The 23,290-nt window shown below is 40.2% G+C and overlaps 1 protein-coding gene across 2 annotated transcripts in view; it reads right to left on the reverse strand.

The window, feature by feature from the left end:
• The window catches only part of LOC105495984 (glutamate ionotropic receptor delta type subunit 1), a 796,883-nt gene that overhangs the window by 146,729 nt on the left and 626,864 nt on the right, over positions 1-23,290 (reverse strand). The gene's annotated exons all lie outside the window — the stretch shown is intronic.

Raw genomic sequence — 23,290 nt, forward strand, 5'->3', positions numbered from 1 at the left:
ACATAACAAAATGCAGATACCCAGCTCCATCTCAAGTCAACTAAATCAGGATCTCAGGGCCTGAGCATAGGAAGTTAATGCCTCCCGAGTGCTCCTGATATTGCAGCCAAGGTTGAAAACCCCTGCTCTTCTAGGTCACTGGCCCTCCAACTTGGATGCATATTAGTATCTCTTCTGGGGGGCTTTATAATAAAATGTACTGAAAGTTGGGTCCTACCCCCAGAGACTCTTATGTAATTGGTCTGTAGTGTACTAGAGATGAATATTTTAGCTCCCCAGGTGATTCTAATGCACAGCCAGAATTGTGAACCACTGTTGTTGATTAAAGCCATGATGCTCAAACTATGATATCCACACAAATCGCCCAGGGATTTTCTATGCACTTTCTGATTCTGGTGCCTGAGATTATTCATGTCTAACAAGCTCCCAGGTAATGCTGCTGCTGCTGCTAATCCATGGACCACCATTTAAATAGCAGGGGGCTAATGGGTCAAACTGCCACAGGCAGTATATACTGTTGTCAGGGAAAAATCCATAAGATCCCCTAGTTAACCTGAAGAGAAGAAGAACCCCAGTGGAAAAGTGCTACTGGGAGCCCTAAAGGAACCACCAACTATTCCACTTAAGAATGCTTCTACTCTCTCAGCATTTCCCATGGTTCTGACATCTGCAGCAGGGTCTGCACACTGAGCCCTGACTATAAGGCCATAGAACCTGAGGGGCCATTCCTCCTGAAAGAGACAACAACTCTGAGATATAAAGTAAAACCACCAGAATAAGAGATGGAGTTCTAGAGTCAGTTTAACAGAAACCTGGAATTTCCTGCTGTCACCTTGGACATGATGCCCAACAAGACCCACTCCATCCTAAATAATAGGATGCCTTGGTGTGATGAATAAATAAATTAGTAAAAAACATGGCCATGTACCCTGAAGAACCACCCACCACCACCACCACTAATTAATTTGGGGGCATTGAGATAAAGAACAAGTGAAGATCTACCCAAAATTCTGCTTAAAGACCTTGAAGATACCAATATACCACACTTTGGGTAATGATATAGTTTAAAAAAAAAAAAAAAAAGCAAAAATCATGGCTATTTCTCCATTGGATCTTAAGAAATAGGCTGGGAGCTGTGGCTTATGCCTGCAATCCCAGCACTTTGGGAGGCCAAGGCGGGTGGATCACTTGAGTCCAGGAATTCAAAATCAGTCTGGGCAATATGGTGAAATACTGCCTTTATAAAAAATAAAAATAAATTAGCCAGGTGTGGTGGCATGCACCTGTAGTCCCAGCTACTTGGGAGGTTGAGGTGGGAGGTTCAATTGAGACCAGGAGGTCAAGACTGCAGAGAGCCGTAATTGTGCCACTGCATTCCAGCCTGGGCAACAGAGTGAGATCCTGCCAAAGAAAGAAGGAAGGAAGGAAGGAAGGAAGGAAGGAAGGAAGGAAGGAAGGAAGGAAGGAAGGAAGGAAGGAAGGAAGGAGGGAAGGAAGGAAAGAAGGAAGGAAGGAATTGAGAGAAGGAAGGAAGGAAGAGAAAGAAATACAGAAAGATAGCGGGGGGAGATTGAGAGAGGAAAGGAAAGGAAAGGAAAGGAAAGGAAAGGAAAGGAAAGGAAAGGAAAGGAAAGGAAAGGAAAGGAAAGGAAAGGAAAGGAAAGGAAAGGAAAGGAAAGGAAAGGAAAGGAAAGGAAAGGAAAGGAAAGGAAAGGAAAGGAAAGGAAGAAATTGCATGAAGATGCAGAATCGATTCCTACAGCTGGATTAAAATGCTTGTCAGAGGGAAGAGGACAAATTCAGACAAATGGGGCCAAAGGGTTGATTGCCTCTATTCTTTGGATGATCTACTATGGACTCACTGGGGCAGGAGTGGATATTTATTTGGGGTGCCTGCATCTGCACTACCTTAACTGCTTAGCCCAGGTGCTGGAGCTGCTTAGCCCTGATGTGTATGCTGCTACTTCTCCTGGGTGTGGCTGGAGTTGTAGAGGTCTTCTTGACCATCCCAATGGCTCATAAAGTCATAACAGAAGCCATCTTGTCCTAATGATGATGCAACCATTCCAGACACTCCATACTCTATCTTGCACCAGGACCCTTTTGCCTAACATCTGCTGCCAAACCTTCCTGGCACAGTGAAGGGGCATCTTAATTCTCTACTGTCTTGGCTTGAGTGAGTGTTTGGAATGGGGCTCTGTGCATCTTGATCAAGAAGGCCTTCTCTGTCTTTCTACTGGGATTGTAATCAGAAATTAGAATGGAGGATGGAGGCAGGAAGAAACAGTTGGGATGAAGCCCTGAACATCATTCTCTACTTCTGGCCCACTGCTTGGCTCTAGGAGGCACCACCTCAGTCCCCCTAGATCTTTGCAACAGCTTTCTCATTGGTTTCATTACTCTCAACCTCTCTCTCTTACAGCTCATCCTTCAATAGGCAAGTGGGTACCCTTACAACAAATAAACTCAAATATGAACTATATTAATTAAACTATTCTAATGAATTCCTTTTTCCTACAGAATAAATCCTAAGACTTTTAAACTTGGCCTAAAAGAAAAGGAAAAGCCTTCCCCGTCCAGAGCCAATCCTGACTCTCAACCTCACTTTAGTTTATGTAGTTACAGTATACTACAATCCCCAAAACTACTCCTCCTTTCTCAGGCACACCACATTCCCTCCTGATATTTGTATCTGGTTTCCTTCTGCCTGGAACGCCCTTTCTCTTCTTCTGGGTCTGGTAAACTCTTACTTGTTTGTTGAAATGAGATTTCACTTTAGAATAGTTTTAGATTTACAGAAAAGTTGTAGATGCTGTGCAGAGAATGTCAATAGATAGATACCCAGTTATTCCCAATGTTAAGATATAACATTAGAATGACACATTTATTACAACTAATGAATGTTCAGCCTAATATCCATGATTTATGCAAATCTGCAATAGAAATGGAATAGAAGGATCTCCAGTTCCTTCTACTCTTGGCCTAAGTCAGTGAGTCAGCTGTGGCATTGGGCTTTCTTGCCATGTTCTCTGGGGTCAAAACCCTGTCTTCATAAGCTGTCTAGAGCCTCAGGCTCCTGGGCTGGACTTGGCCTTTCTCATTCCCATCTCAGGGTCTCCAACCTTGCCTCGAATTCCAGGCTCTCCTCTCCAACATTAACTTCTGTAACTGAGGAAGAAGACAGGAACTTGGAGGTGAACTTAGCAGACGTTCATGAGTCAGTAGACCTATGTTCTAGTTGTTGTCATCACTTATGTGAGTGACCTCAGACAGCACTTGACAGCACAGTGCTTGAAACATAGAAAGAGTCAATAAATATTTTTTCAATAAAAATTGAAAGTACACTTTACTGAGATTCCATCATTTTCTTTTCTTTTTTTTTTAGACAGGATCTCACTCTGTTGTCCAGGATGGAATGCAGTGGTATGATCATGGCTCACTGCATCCTCTGCCTCCTGGGCTCAAGTGATCCTCCCACCTCAGCCTTCCAAGTAGCTGGGACTACAGGAGTGCACCACTACATCCTGCAAATTTTTCTGTATTTTTTGTAGAGATGAGGTTGTGCCATGTTGCCCAGGCTGGTCTCAAACTTCTGGGCTCAAGAGATCCACTGACCTCAGCCTCCCAAAATGTTGGGATTACAGGCATGAGCCACTGTGCCCAGCCGATTCTATTTTCTTATCTATGAAATGGGAAATAAAAATCTTCCTTGCCTACCAAATTGAGGGGCTGTTCAAAGAAGAAAATAACTTTGAAATAGTCTATTATAAAATAGCTTAATTAAAAATCACAAAGTAAAGAACCAGGATATAAGACTGTATACAATATGGCCTCAATTATGTTTTTTTTTAAAGCAGTGGTAAAAATGGGAGAAGATACATTAAAATGTGATACGTGGATATATGTGTTACACATAGGTGATGGAATTATAAGTAATCATTACTACCTTCTTTATCCTCTTCCTGATTTTAACAGGATTTTCACTAATAGGAAGTAAAATAAGCTTTTGATAAAAATAACTAGCATAGATGATTGAGCAATATCCTATCACATGCACTTGTACGACTGAAAACTGCATGATGGGGGAGCAACTGGAGTCAAATTACCTGTCAATATGTCAAGGCCAATCTGAGAGTCAGAACCCAATAAATCAGTGCTTTGGCTCTAAGGAATTTTGGTCTAGGGGTTCCTCATCATGAAGGGGCATATGGCTAGTTTGACCAGCACAGCTTCTCATATTCTAGGATCTCTCCAAGACAGTGGGAGCTCTGTAAACTGTTGGGTTGGGAGATAGGAAGTGCCCACAGCTGAGGCCCAGATCCGTGAAGATAAGCAATCCAAGTAATCATTCTCCACTGAGAAAGAGGAGCAGCTCCAAATCATTTTAGTTAATATTCAGACAACCTTAATACAAGAAGGCCATGTAAATTAAAATGGAATTTCATGAAGGAAAAACAATTCTTCCAAGCCTATTATCATGCTTATCTCTTCATCTAAAAGTGGTTAGGACTTAAAAAGTATTTTTGTTTTGTTTTGTTTTGCTTTAATACAGACTTCTCTTTCTCCCTAGCCTTTAGGCATCCTGTATCCTGGCAAAGCAAGAAAAAAAATACTTCAAAGCAAAAAATCAAAATTCTGCCTTTCAAACACATCAAAGTGCAACAATGTTCCAGGATTCAGGATCCTTCATATTGAGTAGGAAAGTTTATTATTCCCTCACATCAGACAGAAGCCAAGTGCTCCAAGCAGAGTGAATCTCCCCATTTCCACAAAACTGTGTGCTCTTGCCCAAATCTTAAGACAACAGTGGTAAACCTCCACCATTTCTGGGCAAGGCCATCCGTCTGTGATTCAAAATATAAGGCCAGAACATAGAAAAGCAGGGTTCACATGAAATAATCCAGTGGAATATTTTTAAGTAAATGAAGGCTTTAAATGGATTACTAGCCCTGTAGTCAACCAAGATCAGAAGACACTTGCATCCCACCCCCATCCTGAGGGTGTCTGGCGCTCCCCACTCCGAATGCTCAAGAAAATGTTTCAGTCAATAAAAGCCAAATGAGGCCGATTGACTTGATAAATGGGAAGCCAGAAAAACCTTTTACCCAAAGAAGTCCCGACACTTAGTCATACAGCTCGAGACCATTTCATTTGTACCTAAGTGTGTCTACTCTGACTTCCCCTTGTATTTTGCAGACAGAATTTTGTTTACAGGATCGATGAATTTATGGCCACGGACACCCACTTTTGACAGCTGACCTGTCGAGATCAGTGCCTGAAAAACTAATTTCCAGCACTATTAAACAAAACAAGTACTGCTGCTATTTGATAAGACAGCTACGGTTTTCATTCATTGCTGAGATCTGCTCTACCCAAACCAGAAATGTGGATGGAGCCAGAGGTTACAGCACAATCATCACTTGAAAGGAGATATATGGCCTCAAAATCTGATTATGACAAACAACTGTGCAAGAGATCAGCCAATTGGAGAATATATTTCACAAATCACTGGTCTCAGGAAAATATATTTCCCAAGTCAACGGGGCTGTTCTTCAAGTTAGTGTTTCTGAGTTGTAAGATGTGGGGATTTGGGACTTTGTGGCCCTGTCCTTAATAAATGCAGGGTTATTAACCCTAAATGGGACAGGTGTCCTTTGGAAGATTGGGCTTCGTGTTCTGTAGACTAGTTATAAAGGTGTCTTAAAGTATCATTCTCTTTTCATGGGGAGGGAGGATAGAAAGAGGTGGCAATCTAACTGTTTTACAGCCCAGGGACAGAATATAACCAATTTCATATAGAGAGCATTGTATATTCCTGCGAAGGGAAGGACAGAGGAAGGGAGGAAGGAAGGAAGGAAGGAGGGAGGGAGGGAGGGAGGGAGGGAGGGAGGGAAGGAAGGAAGGAAGGAAGGAAGGAAGGAAGGAAGGAAGGAAGGAAGGAAGGAAGGAAGGATGGATGGATGGATGGATGGAGGGAGGGAGGGAAGGAAGGAAAGGGAGGAAGCAAGAGAAGGAAGGAAGGAGACAAGGCAGGAGGGAGGGAAGAAGGGAGGGAGTGAAGAAGAGAGAGAGGGAGAAAGGGAGGGAGGGAGGGAATGAAGAAAGGAAGGAGGTAAAGAAGGAAGGAAGGAAGGAAGGAGAGAAGGATGGAGGGAGGGAAGGAGGGAAAGGGAGGAAGCAAGAGAAGGAAGGAAGGACAGAAGGCAGGAGGGAGGGAAGGAGGGAGAGAGCAAAGAAGGGAGAGAGGGAGAAAAGGAGGGAGGGAGTGAGAGAAGGAAGGAAGGAAAGAAGGAGAGAGGGAGGGAGGGAAGGAAGCAGGGAGAAAGGAAGGAAGGAGAGAGGGAAGGACAGAGGAAAGGAATGAGAGAGGGAGGGAACAAAGGAAGGAAGGAAGGAAAGAAGGAAGGAAGGAAGGAGGAGGGAGGGAGGAAGGAAGGAAGGAGAGAAGGAAGGAAGGCAAGGAGGAAGGAAGGAAGGAGAGAACGAGGGAGGGAGGGAGGGAGAGAGGGAGAAAGGAAGGGAGAGAAGGAAGAAGGAGGAGAAAAGGAAGGAAGGAAGGAAGGAGGGAGGGAAGGAAGGAAGGAAGGAAGGAAGGAAGGAAGGAAGGAAGGAAGGAAGGAAGGAAGGAAGGAAATAACCCCAAATCTCACGTTTAAGAATATCCAACAGGACAATGGATCAATAAGCTACACAGTCACAATTTTACAGCTCAGTGACAAATACTTTGTTGGTAAGCTTGTCTCAAGATAGTATTGGAAAGCAAGAGGTGAAGATTTTATGGCCATGTCTATCAGACCTCACAACCACATCTGAAATCCCATAAGAGCTGTGTTCTCATCAACCAGTGACTGCCATGATCTGAGTGCAGATGGCCCCAGCCTCAGTGATGATGGCCATAGTGGGTCTGTCGTTATGTCAGTGCATGGGCTTTTCTAAAACAATAAGTCATATTTTAGGGGTTTTTTTCTTTGTTTACTTTTATTGGAAAGCAAATGGGCTCAGAGTATGTTTCAAAAGATCACAGCCTTAAATAAGGGTAAGGTGAAACAGAACTCACTATCTTGAATCAGCTTGAATTGGACATTCGGCCAGCACTGATACCAGATAATCCACTGCAAGTCTTAACCTTCAGCTAAATGCAGGAACAACATGTTTAGATACAAACACAGCACCTGGAAAGGAGACTGTGAACATCTGAGGGTAGAATATTAATATTGGTAGCCAGGATTCCCGAAGTAAGGTATAACTTGAGAGTTCATTTTGGGAATCCCAGCATATCAGAGTTAATGAACCTGGGCCTTGGAGGGTATGAGTCACAGGTGTTGGCAGTCAGAGCCGAATTAATACACCCACTGAGGAAGGGGCTAGGACCACTCTTGAATATCTCAGGCATGTGAATAGGAAGGGGTGATTATCACTCTCTGAGATGGAGAGAATTGAGAGTATCCATCTCAGTTAGGACCATTTGCACAAGGAATTGAGACTTTGGTGTGAAAGACACACTATCTTAAAAACAAGTCCTAGAAGGACGTGTGTTAAGTGTCCAGAGGACAGAGCTGTAAGAAACTAAAAGAAGAGTGAAATGGACAGGAGGGCTATGATATACAGGGGCTTTTGAAAAACCTTTAGCAAGGATGAGGAAAAGATACTTCCCAGCGGGGCAGGAGAGAAAGGCAATGAAAACTAGCAGAAATGCCTTCTGCACTGGCAAGAGATCACTCGTAGTGAAGGCAAAGGAAATGCTCAAGCTCTGGCTTCCACTACCTTAAAGCCCAGGCCACGAAGGTCTCAGTGGACTCACACAGGATAAAAGGACCGACCAACTCTAGTAATGCTGTCAATGGAGCCTTTTGTCATATTAAGAGCGAGGATGGAGGCAGGCAGTTCCACTTCTGCTTAAGATATAGAAAGGAGCAAGAGGATTTGGGAACAACAACAACAGTAAAGCCAGATAATCAACTAACCATACATATATATAAAGTTAGCCTATAAGACACTTGCAATCACAAAACCACCCTTTGAACTGAATTTCAAATGGTACGAAACCCCTTCAAGCAGAGACAGGATGTAAGAAGTGTTTCTGCTCTATGGCAGAGCATGGAGCAAAAGCAGGTGGTAGTTATAAAAGTAAGTAAGAAGAAAAAACCCTGGAATTTTAACAATCTTAAAGGTCAAGTGTGGATCTTTAACAGTCAGGATCCCTGGGCCCTAGACTCAAGGGAGGCCACATCTACTCATCAGCCCTTCTCCATCAAACTTCCACTGGATGAAGCAGGAAAAAGAAAAATGTAAACTACCATCCAAAAGTTATAGGAAAAATATCAAACATGTGTGTACCCAATAAAGGATATGTATCAAGTACACATAAAGAAAACTCACAAACAACCCATTTTAAAATATAGAGAAAGGACTTATTTTTCCAATGAGAAAGACATGTGATAGGCCAATATGCACATGAAAACATACATGCTCCACATCATGAGTCATCAGGGAAATGCAAAGTAAGGTCACAAGGCAATACACTAAATCTCACTTGAATGGCTAAAATCAAAGACTGATGTTACCAGGTGTCACTGAGAATCTGGCAGGCAAATTCTGCAGCCACATTGGAAGACACTTTGGCAATTTCCTATAAAGTTAACATACAATGTTAAGCCCAGCGATTCCACTCCTAGACATTACATAAGGGAGATGTAAACCATGTCCATGCAAAGGTCCACATGTGAATGTTCATAGAAGCTTTATTCATAATAGCCAAAAAATTGAAACTCTCCAAATGTGGATCAGCTGGTGAATAGATAAACAAAGTGTGGGATATTTACACAACAGAGTACTACTCAGCAATAAAAAGCAACAAGCAACTGACACACACAACAACATGGATAAAGCTCAAATGCCTTACGCCAAGTGAATGAAGCCAGACATAGGAGAACGTGTGATTTACGGTGCTGTTAATATGGCATTCTCGCGAAGGCAATATTACAGGTACTGAAAACAGATCAGTGTTTGTCTGGAGGTGGTAATGGTAGAAGGGTATCAAATGCAAAGAGGAAGGTGGGACATTTGGGGTAACAAAAGTGTTCTATATTTTGAATGGCCTGGTGCCTACGTTACCATATACATTTGTCAGAGCTGATCAAACACTGTATACCTCAAAAGGATAGATTTATTGCACATACTAAATAAACCATATGGTTTCAAAAGCTTATTTCTTTTTGTGAGATGGTGCACATATAAGCCTAAGCTCAAAGGTAGTTATAAGTAGCCGTTTCTGGCATTGGGTGGAGCAATGGGATTATAGGGAATATTCATCTCTTGCACTCCACAGTCCTATACGGTTAGAATTGTTTTACCGAGAGGAAGCATTGTTTTTATAATCAGAAGAAAAACAATAAAGCAATTTTCATTTTGAAACTGCAGTGCAGTCTAGCTAATGACTGTAATGTTGATTTTGTACCTTTCTTTAATTGTTTCAGGTGTATTGGCTTTTTCTCTCTAAATAAACTGCAAGTTCCAGCAAAGGCATTCTCTATAGTGGGACAAGCCAGGCTGGAATACTGTTTCTTCCACAGATGAGCCTGGGGACCTTTGGCAAAGTATGAACTGGTCATATTTGTTCTCTGGGCTCAAGTGTCTTCACGTGTTCCAAGTTCCATCAGATATTAGTTATTGTTATTAATAATATGATATCTCCTCTTAAGTCTATTATGCTCGGGCCCATACTAACAGATTTGAGATTCTTGTTGGTTTTAATTGATCCGAATTAATCACCCTATGTGCACTATACCTCAGTCTGAAGTCTGACAAGACACTTCTGACAGTCAATTCTATGAGTTCGTACACTGAAAAAAGTAGCAGATGTCTCCCATTACACTCTCTCAAACTATGAACTGGCTCTTCTCTCTGGAACATCCTTCTCTTCCTTTGTCCTCTGCCTCCTACTTAGACTCAAGGTTCCAGATTATGCCTTATATTTGAAGCTCTGCAAAAGGTTTTCTCATTCAGTGCTCATTTATTTCCAGTGGTTGAAATTTCCTGGGCTGGATTTTCTCTTTTGCATGATTTTCTGTTGGAAACTTACTTTAAGACTTCTAGTCATGGTAAAGTATTAGGATAATAAATATTTTCTTTAAAAACTCGCTTGATATGTCTTTACCACTAGGCCCCTGTGTGTGGTCCGTGGTCCAGGAGCATTGTAGTGTGGCTCCATCCCACATCTACTGAATTAGTTTCTGTATTTTGACAAGATTCCCAGAAGAACATAGGCACAGTAAAGTTAGAGAAGAACAATTTCTATATCATGGTACCATCATTTCTTGCTTGGGACCTTTATGAGCTGCCTTAACTATCCTTCAATTTCTTTCTTATCCACCCCCTATCTAAGCCTCCCTCAACCCAGCAGACAGTTTTCTTTCCTTTTCTTTAAGAAAATTGCTTTATTTCATTCTTCTCAAAATTCTCAAATGGTTTTCAGTTACACTTGGGTCATCGTTTTCATGGTCTGTAAGACTCACCAAGACGTGATCCATGTCTGCCTTTAACCCCATCCACCACACTTTCTACCTCACTCACTACACCCCACCGACACTGGCCACCTTTCACTTTCTCTCTCAAGCCGAGGTCCTTCCTGATTAGGAACTTTGTGCACATCCTTCATGTTCCCAGTAAATCTTATCTCTGCCATTCACATCTCATGGTTGGCTCTTTCTCATCTGGTGGGTCTTGCCTGATGAGTTTTACTCTTGATAAAGGCCTTCGCAGGTTCACTCTTCCTAAGTATTTTAATATTTTTAAACACAAGACCTTGATATTTTCTTCATACCTCTCAAATATTGAAACTGTGAAAAGCACCCTCCATAATAGGGAGGATGTCTGTTTTGCTCACCATCATACACTAAACATCTGACACACTTTCTGGCACATGTCATGCACTTAACAAATTATTTGTTGAATCAGGAAATAAATTAAAGAACTAGTCCATGGATAGTTCTTTAACTATTCCATAAAGGACCATACAGTAAATATTTTAAGTTTTCTAAGAAAAGCATGACATTCCAGCCAGTTAATGAGGAAGTACCCAAACAAGATTTTATTGAGCAAATCAAAATGAAGAAGAGATGGTCTCTGCCTTAACAAAAAGTTATGTGGGCCAGGCGCAGTGGCTCACCTGTAATCCCAGCACTTTGGGAGGCTGAGGTGGGTGGATCACCTGGGGTCAGGAGTTCGAGAACAGCCTGGTTAACATGGTGAAACCCTGTCGCTACTAAAAAAAATACAAAAGTTTTCTGGGCCAGATGGTCTCTGTGGTCAGCCACTCCATACATTGAGTAGTGGAGTTGGGTTCCAGTAGACTTTACTTACAAATTAAGCGGCAGGCTGCATTGGGCCCAAGGGCCATAGTTTGTTAATCCCTGAAATGTTGATACCTTTATTATATTGTTCCCTCTGCCTAGAATGTTCTTCCTTCAATTGCATATTTCAAGGCACTACCTTTCTTTCAAGGTTCAATTGTCAGTTTAAAAAAACCGTTTAATTGCCCTGTTTTCAGGAAACCCCATTTTATCTCTCCAACTAGAAGTGACAGATCCTCCTGCATCTTTAATGCATTATGCTTACCCCTTTTCATGGCACTGATCACATTCAGATTTCCCTGACAGTTCCTGCAGCAGATTGTATTTTCTAAAGATGGTTGTGACAATATTCCCCATCCCACATGCTCTTCTGTAATGTGACTTCTCCACCTCCTATCAGGAAGAGAAGTCTAATTACTCTTCCTTTAAATCTGGTCTGAATCTGATGCTGTCTTTGGGACTAGGTCAGAAAGGGCCATACAGTGTCTACTTAGTTCTCTTGAGATACTTGCTCTAGGAAAAAGTTTTTCAACCTGACACTGTTGGCATTTGGGGCCAGATAATTATTTTGTGGGTTGGTGTGGGGGCTATTCTGTGCATTGTAGGATGTTTAGTTGCATCCTTGACCTCTGCCAAATAGATGCCAGTAGTGCCTCTTTCCTGACTCCCCGGCCCCCAACCAGTGTGACAACCAAAAATATCTCCAGACATTGCCAAAAACCCTTGGAGGATAGAATTGTACACCCACGCCCCCCGTAAACACCACCCATTGAGAACCAATTATCTAGGAGAATCCCGTTTTGCCTGCAAAAAGTACAGCAAACCTGAGACCACCATGCTGGAGAGATCACATGTGGGTCCCACATGGATCCCATATGTGTCCAGCCTTCCAATCACCTCTGCCAAAGCACTAGACATGTGAGTGAATCCATCTTAGATCCTTAAGAGTGGCGCATAAACTAGCTGAGTGTCATTGAGTGACTTTAGTTAACATTAGAAGAATCCCCAAGACAAGCCCTGACCAAATTTCTGACATACAGAATCCATTAGACATTTGTAAATTATTATTTTATGAAATTCTAGGTTTTCATGCAGTAAGTAACTTGAAAAGAAGTTAGCCCTGGAAATGCAGTGATACTATAAGAAATATATATAAAATATGTGGAACTGGCTTTGAGGCTGTGTATAGGAAAGAAGATAGGAGAACCTTAAGGAGACTTTTAGTGGAACCGAAACTCAAGAAAACTACTGTAGGAGTTTAGGGGAAAATATTGGAAGCTGAAAAAAAAAAGCTACCTTTGTTATTAGGTTGGTGAGAAAGTAATTATGGTTTTTGTCATTAAAGTAATGGCAAAAGCCACGATTAATTTTTCACCAACCTAATATCTAGTGGAAGAAAATTTTAGAAATTTTTCACATGCAGTAATATGGAAAGTAGAAAATCTACTTAATAAACTGGTGAGTCTAACTACTGAGGTGTTCAGGCAGAAATTTGAACGATCCTTTGGTTTCTCGTAATTGCATGTCATAATACATGCATAGGTGCATAGATAGTTCATAGATTAAGTAAAGAAGGGATTCTGTTTTCAATCAGAATTTAAAGAAAGTATATAGAAGAGAGAAGCCAAGATTTGTTGGATTCAAAAATAAAACAATTTTTATTCTCAGTCTTTTCTAGCAGAAAATTCCAAAATAAGAGAGGTTCTCAATGCAAAGATCAACTCCTGAAGACTAGCCAGAAAATGTGGACCCATGAAATGAAGGGTATAACTGTAAACCCTTTCTTAAGACTTCATACATATTTAAAATGCTGCCTTGAAGACTTCTCAGAAAGACAAAAGACTTTCTATAATCTTAAAGGTGTACCTCGCAGACCTTCTCTGTTAGACTACAGAAATTCTAAAAATCACTAGCAGCCTGTTTGGGAATTCAAGCTAAAGAAGAGACTGTCAAAAATATTTGCAAGTGTGGCTTTTATCTAATGTGGTCAACAACCAATAAACTTAATTTTAAAACCCACACAATTTTTAAAGTAAGTGTAGTGTCAAAAGCATAACCAGGTTAGACTAAATGGGTCAGAGACAACACAGAATGAGAGAGACATTTAGATCCCTGAACTATGGGAAGGAAATCAGCTGCAAAAAGAATCTACATTTTTTTAATGGAAAACTAAGGATGATTTGGGAAGAATCAAGAGCTCAAAGGTAGAGTGAAGAAACAGAGAAGCAGTAACAAGTTTTAATTGAGGAGTTAATGACATGAGCCCAGCTGGATATGAAAATTGCTATCGACCAGTTATCACTATGTGCTTTCCAACTTCTCCATCCTTACAAATGGTAATCCTTATTGCAGTTATCCTATGACTGCCTTACTTTCATATCTTGAGTACAAGGGAGTTGTATAATTTGTCCTTTAGATTTAGGTATTCAGGTTGAAAACTATACTTGGGAAGATGTACCCAAGAATCTGTACTCAAAGAGCTTCATCTGTACCTCAACCTGACTTAGATAATGAGATCCTAGACTTCGAGTCAATGCCCTAGATGGTACGAGTCTTTGAGGTTCTTTAGAGAGGGAGTTGAGAGTATTTTTTTCATTTGAAAGGGGTGTGGATCATTATAGCCATCAGAAGCAGGACAGCAGGTTGCACCTTCCAAGTTTAGCAATAACATCATCCTATGCTCTTCTAGAATGTGACCTTGTCACTTCCACATCTTCATACAAAGCCTAACCTCACCCCTCTCCCTTCAATATTGATTGGTTTTATTTGTAATTTCTAAATTGTTGTGGAAGTAACATTTTGTGACTTCTGAGTCTACATTCTAAATGGCCTTCAATTTCCACTTACGACCCTTGCACTGGGGCAAGTCAGCCACCATATAAGAGATTCAACAGCTTGAAATCACCATGCTGAAGAGGCTACATGTAGATGTCCTGGAAGATAGTTCTAGATGATCTCAGTCTTTTGGTAACTCCCACCAAGGTACCAGGTATGCAAGTGAAGCTCTCTTGAACCCCCGAGTACAGCTAAGTGACCTCAGTTGAAATCACCCATCCAATCCTGCATAATATATGACATATAATAAAATAAAACACAATGAATATTACATAAAATAATATAATAAATTATTGCTGTCTTAAGCTGTTAAATGTTGGGGTCATTTGTTAATGCATCAGTAGTAACAGTTTTTCATACATTTGCCTTTATGCTCATCTTAAGAGCCTAGGCTGGTTTAGTCCTCTCTGTATTCCCACAGCATCTAAAATGCTGCCTCCCATACAGTAGGTGAACTTGTTTACATTCTACAAAGTATTGTCACACATAATATCTCATTTGAGTGTCACCAACACATTGTGAGTTAAGTAAAACAGAAATTTTTATCTTCAATTTTGCTGGTGGAGAAACCTGAGGCTCAGAACAGTTAGGAGATTTGTGTCAATTAAATAATCCAGAGAGCCTGTAAACTCAGAACTTCTGAATCAAAGCCCATGGGATTTTCCTCACAAAATGCTCCCTATGCACATAGTAGTGTCTGCATAGGCATTTCCTTATTTAATGGAGGAAGAAATAAAGGAAAGGTGAGCAGGAGAGAAGAAGGAATAACAGAGAAAAATGTTCCAAAGGCAGTTAACTTCCACAGTGATGAAATCTCATCTGGACTGGGACTGCTGACGAAGCCCAGAAACTTGACACAATCCTGAGGTCAGCATTTTGTGGGCTTCCTTCCCCTTACATCTTATTTGACATTCTGGGAGCCAGATCATTGCACAGGCACAACCTAGAAACCTCATAAGCTTCAGGCCTCCTTCCTCCTGCCCCTTCCTCTTAGCCCCATACTATAGAGGTTTCTCCAGCTGCACAGAAGGAAAATGACTCTCATTCATCCCCAGCACCAGAGTCAAAGAATTATTCTTACCCAGAAAATGGATATAAGCATAACAATAATAAAGCCTATAAAGAAAGTGATTAGTCTATATAACCTGGGAGTGATATTAGGCAATAAGAACCAAGAGATAGAGATTTTGAAAGCAATTTCTGTTATGGGATACCAGAAGTCTTGAGGCCAGATGATCTAGCTACCAAGACAGTGTAGGGGGTCAAAGGTGGGTCTTCCTATATCTAATTTTATCTTTCATAGTCCATAATCAGAAAGTGAATAGTACTTGCTTTCAGTATCAGTAAGTCTTCTTTAGTTTATACATGTAACTCAGATATTAAGATAACCAAAAAAATCACCTTTCTTTCTACAACAGTAAAAAGAGAAAATGATCAGTACATTACTTTGTAAGATTGGAGGGGATTCTGCTTCTGATGAACTTGAAGGCTGTGTTCAGGGAAATGAGTCATAGGAGTGAGGTGCACCTGCCCACCATGACTGTGTACATCTCAAGGTCGGCAGCCAAGAGTGTCTGCCTCTGCGTGGCCTCCAAAGACCCTGGGCTCAGACATTCAAACATTCAATAAGAACATCTGCAACTGAACTGAAAGAAATGGAACAGAATGGAGTAGAACATTCACATAATTCCACACTGATTGAGAAACAGTACAGTATGGTGTAAAGTGCTTCCACTAAAAAACCTGTGGATCAAGGGTGAGATTGCCCGAGAAATATCACGTGACCTTAGTCAATTCATGTGACTATCCTATGTTTCACTGTCATCTCCTGAAAACCAGGAGCAGAAATTCTTAATATCTAACCTCTTTACCAGTGAAATCATATGGGTAAAAGAGGGTTGAGAGCTATAAAACTGATCAAAAATTGATACCGTATTAGCAATATTAAAATAATTATTATCTTTGGCTGAATGAATTTGGGCAGACTTCAGTTTGAATCCTACCTCAATCACATACTAATTATGGCTTTAAGGAAGCTAATTAACCCTTTTTAGCCTCAAGTTTTGTTTCCTTAAATTAGAACACATATTAACTTTGATAGCAGGTCCTGGTGAATTTCTATATTCACCAATGCTCTAAGCACTTGGAAATTTATATTTCTACATCAGGTTTCTTCCCCGGCCTCCAGACTGAAATGACCAGGCTCCAGCTTGACATCTCTACTTGAATACCTAATAGACAACTCAGAGTCAAAAATTTCAAATACATAACCTTCCATCCAAAAACTCCTCAAACACATCACATACTAATCTTTTATTTTCCAAATATTTCTCATCTCAGTTACAAACACCATTATCTACCTCATTACTTAAGCCAAAGATTTCAGAGTCATCCTTGATTTCACCTTGCACACAAAAGCCATCTGCTAGCCATGTTTACTCTACTTCAGAACTCTATCCGGAAACTGCACCATATCTATTACTACCTCCCAAATCCCAGCCACGATATTCATTTGGATCACTGAAACTGCTTTGTAACAGATATCCCTATTTTTACTTGGGCCTCCAGGTGACAGGCAGTTACTATTCATCAAATATCGATGTGTTCTTCTAAATTTCTCAGCTTCATTCCAGTGAGTTTGGGGCCATGTGCCTGAGTTCTAACAAGTGGGAATGTTAGCAATGGGGACTCTTGCTTCTGGCTAAGAGCACTTAAGCTTCTGTGTGCTTATCCTTCCATCTCTTCTTCTTCAGTGGCAACCATATAGTTCACAAGTTGATGGGGTAGAATAACAGGATAGATGTTGCCTGGATTCCTGAGTCACTGCATGGAGAAGACATTCTCTAGAGAAACACCTGGCCACATCAGGCTTTCTGTGAACAAGAAATAAACCTCTAATGCATTAAGCCTCTAAAAATAACAGTCTAGCCTATCCTGACCATAATACATCCCCTACATAGGATACAGAGTGACATTTCAGAAACATAAATCATTTTATATTACTCCTTCATTTAAAATGTTCCTTTGGCACCCATTTAAAATAAGATCCAAATTCCCAAGCGTAACCTACAACATTCTATACGATCTGACCTCTGCCTAGTTAATAATATCCTATCACTTCCTCCTAGTAATCTAAAACAGCCACACTGGCCCACTTTCTGTTCCTCAGACAGTCCAAAACTACTCCCAGTGTAGAGCCTTTGTGCATGCTCTTCTTCTAGAAACATTTTCACCCCAGAACTACTCTTAATCGACTTCTTGCATTAGTCAGTTATTTTCTCTAAAGGGATTTCTTGTCATCCTAAGTAGCCTCCCCTACTAAGTCCTTCTCTGTCCTATATTCCTATTTTAGTTTTCAATAGTATTCATAACTATATAAAATGATCCAACTTATTTTATTATTTAGTTTCTAAAATTTTTATAAATTTCTTGTCCATCTCCCTTCACTGGAATATAAGCTTAATGAGGACAGAGTATTGTTTGACCTATTTTCAGCAGGTCCTTCAGCACTTATTAAAATGCCTGGCACAGAGAAGACACTCAGTAAAAATGAATTATTATTACTATCATTACCATAAATTAAAAAGATATGCATACCTATTTTTATAGTTAGCTGAATTCCAACAGGAGCATCTATTCTTAGGCGACTAGGGTGTAGATCTGTAATAATCTTAATACATGATCACACAGTGCTCTACCTGAACCAAACTTTAGAGAAGGTTCAGCTGTGCTCAGAAGCACACAACTCTTCTGACCCATTTCCAGGGAAGAATTTGGTCATCTGATCATCACCTGTGATTGGCTGAAAGATACGATTACTCCTATTTTAAGAACAAGGCTTCTGCCCAACCTCACAGGCAGAACAACTTGCAAAGTAAAACATGAATAACTGAAAGGAAAGAAAACCAGAACAAATACTTTCACAAAGAGAATAAGTAATTAACTAACAAGCATGGAAATATGTCCAATCTAATAACATAAAAAGGCAAGTTGTCATGTTATGCTATTTCTATTTCTATTTTTGCTTATAAAATATTTTTAAAATGAAATACCTAGCAATGATACCATGAAATGAGCACAATGATAATACAGGGTAAACTGATACTCTGTGGAAGATAGCGTAGCAGTATGCATCAAAAGCCTAACAAACATACCTCTTGATCATTAATTTCAGTTCCAGGGAACTATCCTAGGGAAGGATTCCTATAGATTAATGACAGAAACAAAAGTAATGCACAAAGATGATTATCAGAGAACTAAACATAATGGCCAAAACAAACAAAAAGGAAACTACCCAAAATCCAATTACAGGAGAAATGTAAAGTAATTATGGTCCACCTCCTGGATATAACAGTAGGCAGCATTAAAAATAATGATCAGAGATTGTATTAACATTAGAAAATATTATGACCCATAATATTGGATAGTAATTGAATAGGAATCTTGTAACGGTTGAAGAAACATTCAGGTTGATAGAAACGGAATGTGTTGGGTAGGTGGGCCCAGAGGGGACCCTGGGAGAAAAGGATATGAGATGAGGGAGATTCTAGGTGTTTACATTCTTACAATCTCAGGAGAGAAGAGAGCCATGAACATATAAAAATCTGACTAAACGGAGCAGAAAGTCTGGCTGAGCCAGAATTTCGAAGGCACCTCTTCTGGTTGCCCTGGTTACAGGCTCCCTTCTCTTGGTAGTGATATTATAAATGAGACAAGTCACATACAAATGAAATGAGCAGATATTAGGGTAGCACCAGGTTGGGTCTAAGAAGCTCTGCCTTGGGAGCAGATTTCAATAAGAGTTTGGGAAGGGTTTGTGCAGGAGACAAAGGTGGTATTAGAAAGAAAGCATCACATCCAAGATAAGAAAAGACTGCTGCTGAAAGCTTGAGAAAATCAGGTCTTCTGTTATCCCACTGAGATAGCCCTCATCACACCAATGGGTTCACATGGCTTCCCTTGTTCAGTCTGGTCCCTTTAGTTACATGGAAGAGGAAGCCTCAGGATCAAAACTTAGTAGAACTCAATCTCCCCAGTGGCTTTTGGGGGCCTGTATAGGTAAAAGCTGGGGAATCAAAATTATATTATTTTAAAAAGATAAATATATATTCTTATTACAACCATATACATATTTAATATTATATATGTATGCACACATATATGTATGGTATGTGGTATGAGAATATATAATAGATCCAAAAATTAATGATTTTTTAAGTAAAAAAATTATTGTTAAATTTATTTAAATTAAATGCATTTAAAAAAACTTTCCACAATGAGCTTGACTTGCTTTTATAATGAGAAAAATAAAGTATGATTTTAAATAAAGTGAAATTTTAAATACTTTTATGCAAGTCTAGGGTTGTGAACTTGCTACGGCCAAGTCAGTGACTAGCTGAAAGTAATCATCCCCACATTTCTGCTAGTCACCTTACTCTGACTAGTCAGGATAGAGCCACATCTGCCTTCCCAAAATGGCCTTTCTTTAATCCACATTATTTAACAAAGCTTGAAATAGACAAACTGTAGAAAGAGTCGATGCCCCTCTTGAGTGTATCTTTATGAGCCTTGTAATTGGTGCAAGACCAAAGCACATACAATCACAGCCCTCAGGTCCCCTATGGTTAGAATTGGTGGGAAACACATCCCAGAGCTGACCGTGAGTTCACAATCTTGGAGACACACTCAAAGTGGAGAAAGTCCAGAAATGATGACCTGCACTCACAAGGTAAAATCTGAGACATGACTGACTACCTTTGGGATTGGGAAGGCCTTGGAGGTGACCTCATGCCAAGGTCAACACATTTCCTGTACATGACCCCTGTGGAAAAATGCTAAGCCTCACACCAATATATGACTGCTTATTTACAAATGATATAGATATATATACTAACATATTATATATATTACCAAATAGATACAAAATGGAATTTTGACAAGTGGAGATACAGATAAATTTTGTTAAATGTCTTGCCAGACTTGAGAGATCATATTGTAATTAATGAATATTTCAAGATCCAATATATACTTATGACAAGGTTCATTATTAACCACTATAAATTCAAATTGATATTTTAAATAGTCTACTGCTAACTTGGAATTTTTAACCAATTTCCTGTAATACCAGAATATATTGTTATTTTATCTACCTCATAATATGGCTGACAAAGAGCTGAGACTAAGAGTTAAAGAAATGTCCATTCAACCATTTTCATATTGTAAGCTATGTTTGCCTTTATTAATATTGTCAATCTGTCCATTACTAAAAGGTAACTTTTAAGTTTTTTTCAAATTCCTCTAAGGGTTATTTTAGTTAAAAATCAATATTATACATAAATTCCCTGCCAGGTAGATATACATTATAATACATTACAACTTGTAGAAATCAAATAAAAACTTAGGGCATTCTGGCAAACCATCTGTATTCTGAAATCCCTACTTTTCCCTTGGGTATCTCATGTCCCACACTTCAGTGCTGCTGAGAGTGTGATCCATGGATCGGTGCCAGCCTTCAAACTCTTCCTAGTCTTCAATGAGATAAGTAGAGAAATCAAAAGTGTTTATAAACATCTAGCAATTTCACAGATTACACTATGTCATCTGATTTAACTAGAAGAGGGAGGGACTTGTATTCTGTGTATCTTTAATGTTTTGGAAATTCATTTTATTATACTCTATAAAAATATGGGTTGGTGGAAGATTGAAAATAAAAATAAGTGGTCCTTTACTGCAAATAATTGAGAAGCACTGACATATGGGGCACATGGGCAGATTGACATATAGACAGTAAGGGCACCATCAAGTACAGAGCAGGAAAGGCCAGGACCAAGGCCTAAAAGATTCAGCTGGTAAAGAGACGACAAGCCACTTAAGGATTCAGAGAGTTTATAACTTATATGGACAGAGAGAGGAAGACTAATCAAATGTGGCCACTCTCTGTGTCTTCCTACATACCAGAAAAGATGACACTAAAACCAAAGGGTCTTGGTGACTGCAACTCCAGCTGTGAGATATCCCACTGCTGGGGAGCCAATTCTAGACTTTATCTGGTCCAAATGACTATAACTTCAGTTGTGGGATACTCCATTGCTGAGGAGCCAATTCTAGACTTCACTTAAGCAATTTTATAGCCTACAGCTATATCTTGATAGGTGTAGGGCAGAAAGATTCACACCTCATGAAGAGTAATGGAAAACTGTCTCAGGACAGCCTCCCACAGGAAATAGGAAGGGGAGTGAGAGATGGCCTCAGAGCAGCTCCTCAGAGGCCTCCCTTCTTCTTGTGTTCCAGAAGGATTGCAAGGTGATACACCAAGACTTCCATTAGCTGTAGTTTAAGCCTTTGCTTGTATGGCCTATCTGGACACATACAAGGTCATCAGACAATCATGGCAAAGCCATTCCCCTATAAGCACCAGTGCTAATGCACATAGCAAATATTGTAAAGCTTAATTTCTTTCTTAAGTTTTAAGACAAAAAAAACTAAAAAGAAATTTCTAATTTTATCCTCCATCACCCAGTGATGTGACAATTTCACTCACGAGAGCACTGATCTTGTGAAATCTTCATACAAAGCCAGAATTCACATGCCACCAGCCTAAATGACTACCCAGACACTCAACAGATGCGGGGAGGGGGACTCACTTCCCTCAGAAATGTCATTTTTCAAATGTGGGCAATGGTTCACAGAGTTTTTTCTTCTATCAAAGCATCAATATATTCATTAATTAAACAAACATTTATTGAAGGCTGCCACATGCCAGAAGCTGACAGGCACAGGTCACAGAAATGAAGTATAGATCCTGTCCCAGAGAAACGTCTGGTCTAGAAGGCAGAAAGATAGAATAAAAGAAAGTAATTAAAATCATGAGTTACATATGAGAAAAAGGTTTGTAGAATGCACTGAGGAGAAAAAGAGAAAAGAGTGGTCCTCTGAGCACACGAGACTAGGGAAAGATACGACAAAGAGAGTAAGATATGATTAAAGTTAAAGAGTGAATAGAATTTCCCCAAACAGACTTACATAAAGCCCATTACTGATCAAAGAAAGAGCATATGCAAAGCAATGGTGGTAAAAAGAGAGCATGCTATGTTCAGAGATATTCCTTTCCCCCAAACCTTCTCATTCCCTTGACTTATATCCAGTGGGCCAAGAGAAAGACAATAAGGCATAATAAATAGAGGTTGGGTTTGGGAGTCAAACTTTGGTTCAAATTCTAGTTCCTCCCCTTGCAGACTGTGTGAACTTGGGCAGGAAACTCTTTGATTCTATTTCTTCACCCACAAAATAATGGAATTAATGCCTACCTACCTTAAAAAGTTATTTATAGGATTAAGAGTAGGCTGCACATAAAATGACTGGCATATTGGAGGTACTAAATTTATTTTTATCATTGTTATAATTTTTCTTAAAGAGCTTGGGATGCTTTCGAATCAGTCTAGTCTTTCTGGTACAGGATGGCCCTCTTGGTATTTGAAACAGCCTGATCATGAGCCTATGGGTTTTTAGCCTTTTCTGCTCACTAGTTCCCCTCACTATTTCTTATGAAGCCTGTTTTTGACCGGCCCTTTTTCATACATTAGTAGAGTGGCTGCTAGAAAGGGTCCTAGGACTCCAGGCCTGGTAAAACTTGCGCAAGCATTTCAGTTACTAATTGAAGCAAAACAAACCACCCCCAAACTTAATGGCTTCAAACAGCCACAACGTATTATTTCTAACAGTTCAATGAGCTAATGGAGCCTGCTCCTGGGATTTCATTCAGCTGGAAGATCAATAGGTCCTGGGTTCAGCTGAGCTGGCTGAGATGACTTGGCCTTTCTCTCCACATGGTTTCCATCCTTGGTTCTTTAGTGCCTGCCCAGCTCAGGATGGCGTGCAAGGGAGCAAAATGGAAGCTGCGTGGTCTCCTGAGGCTCCAGAACTTCCGCAAAGTCACTTCCACCACATTCTAGTGGTCGAAGCAAGTCGCAGGAGTGCCAGGATTACCAGAGTAAAGCAAAGGACTCTTCTGAAAGGTAAGAGCATCAAATTCACATTGCCAAGGAGGGTGCACATGCTGAGATGAGGAGCCTACTGCCGGCATGAGAGCATGAGAAAACATGACG

The sequence above is a fragment of the Macaca nemestrina genome, chromosome 9 (genome assembly GCF_043159975.1).
Source record: "Macaca nemestrina isolate mMacNem1 chromosome 9, mMacNem.hap1, whole genome shotgun sequence".
In the NCBI taxonomy this organism is placed as follows: Eukaryota; Metazoa; Chordata; class Mammalia; order Primates; family Cercopithecidae; genus Macaca; species Macaca nemestrina.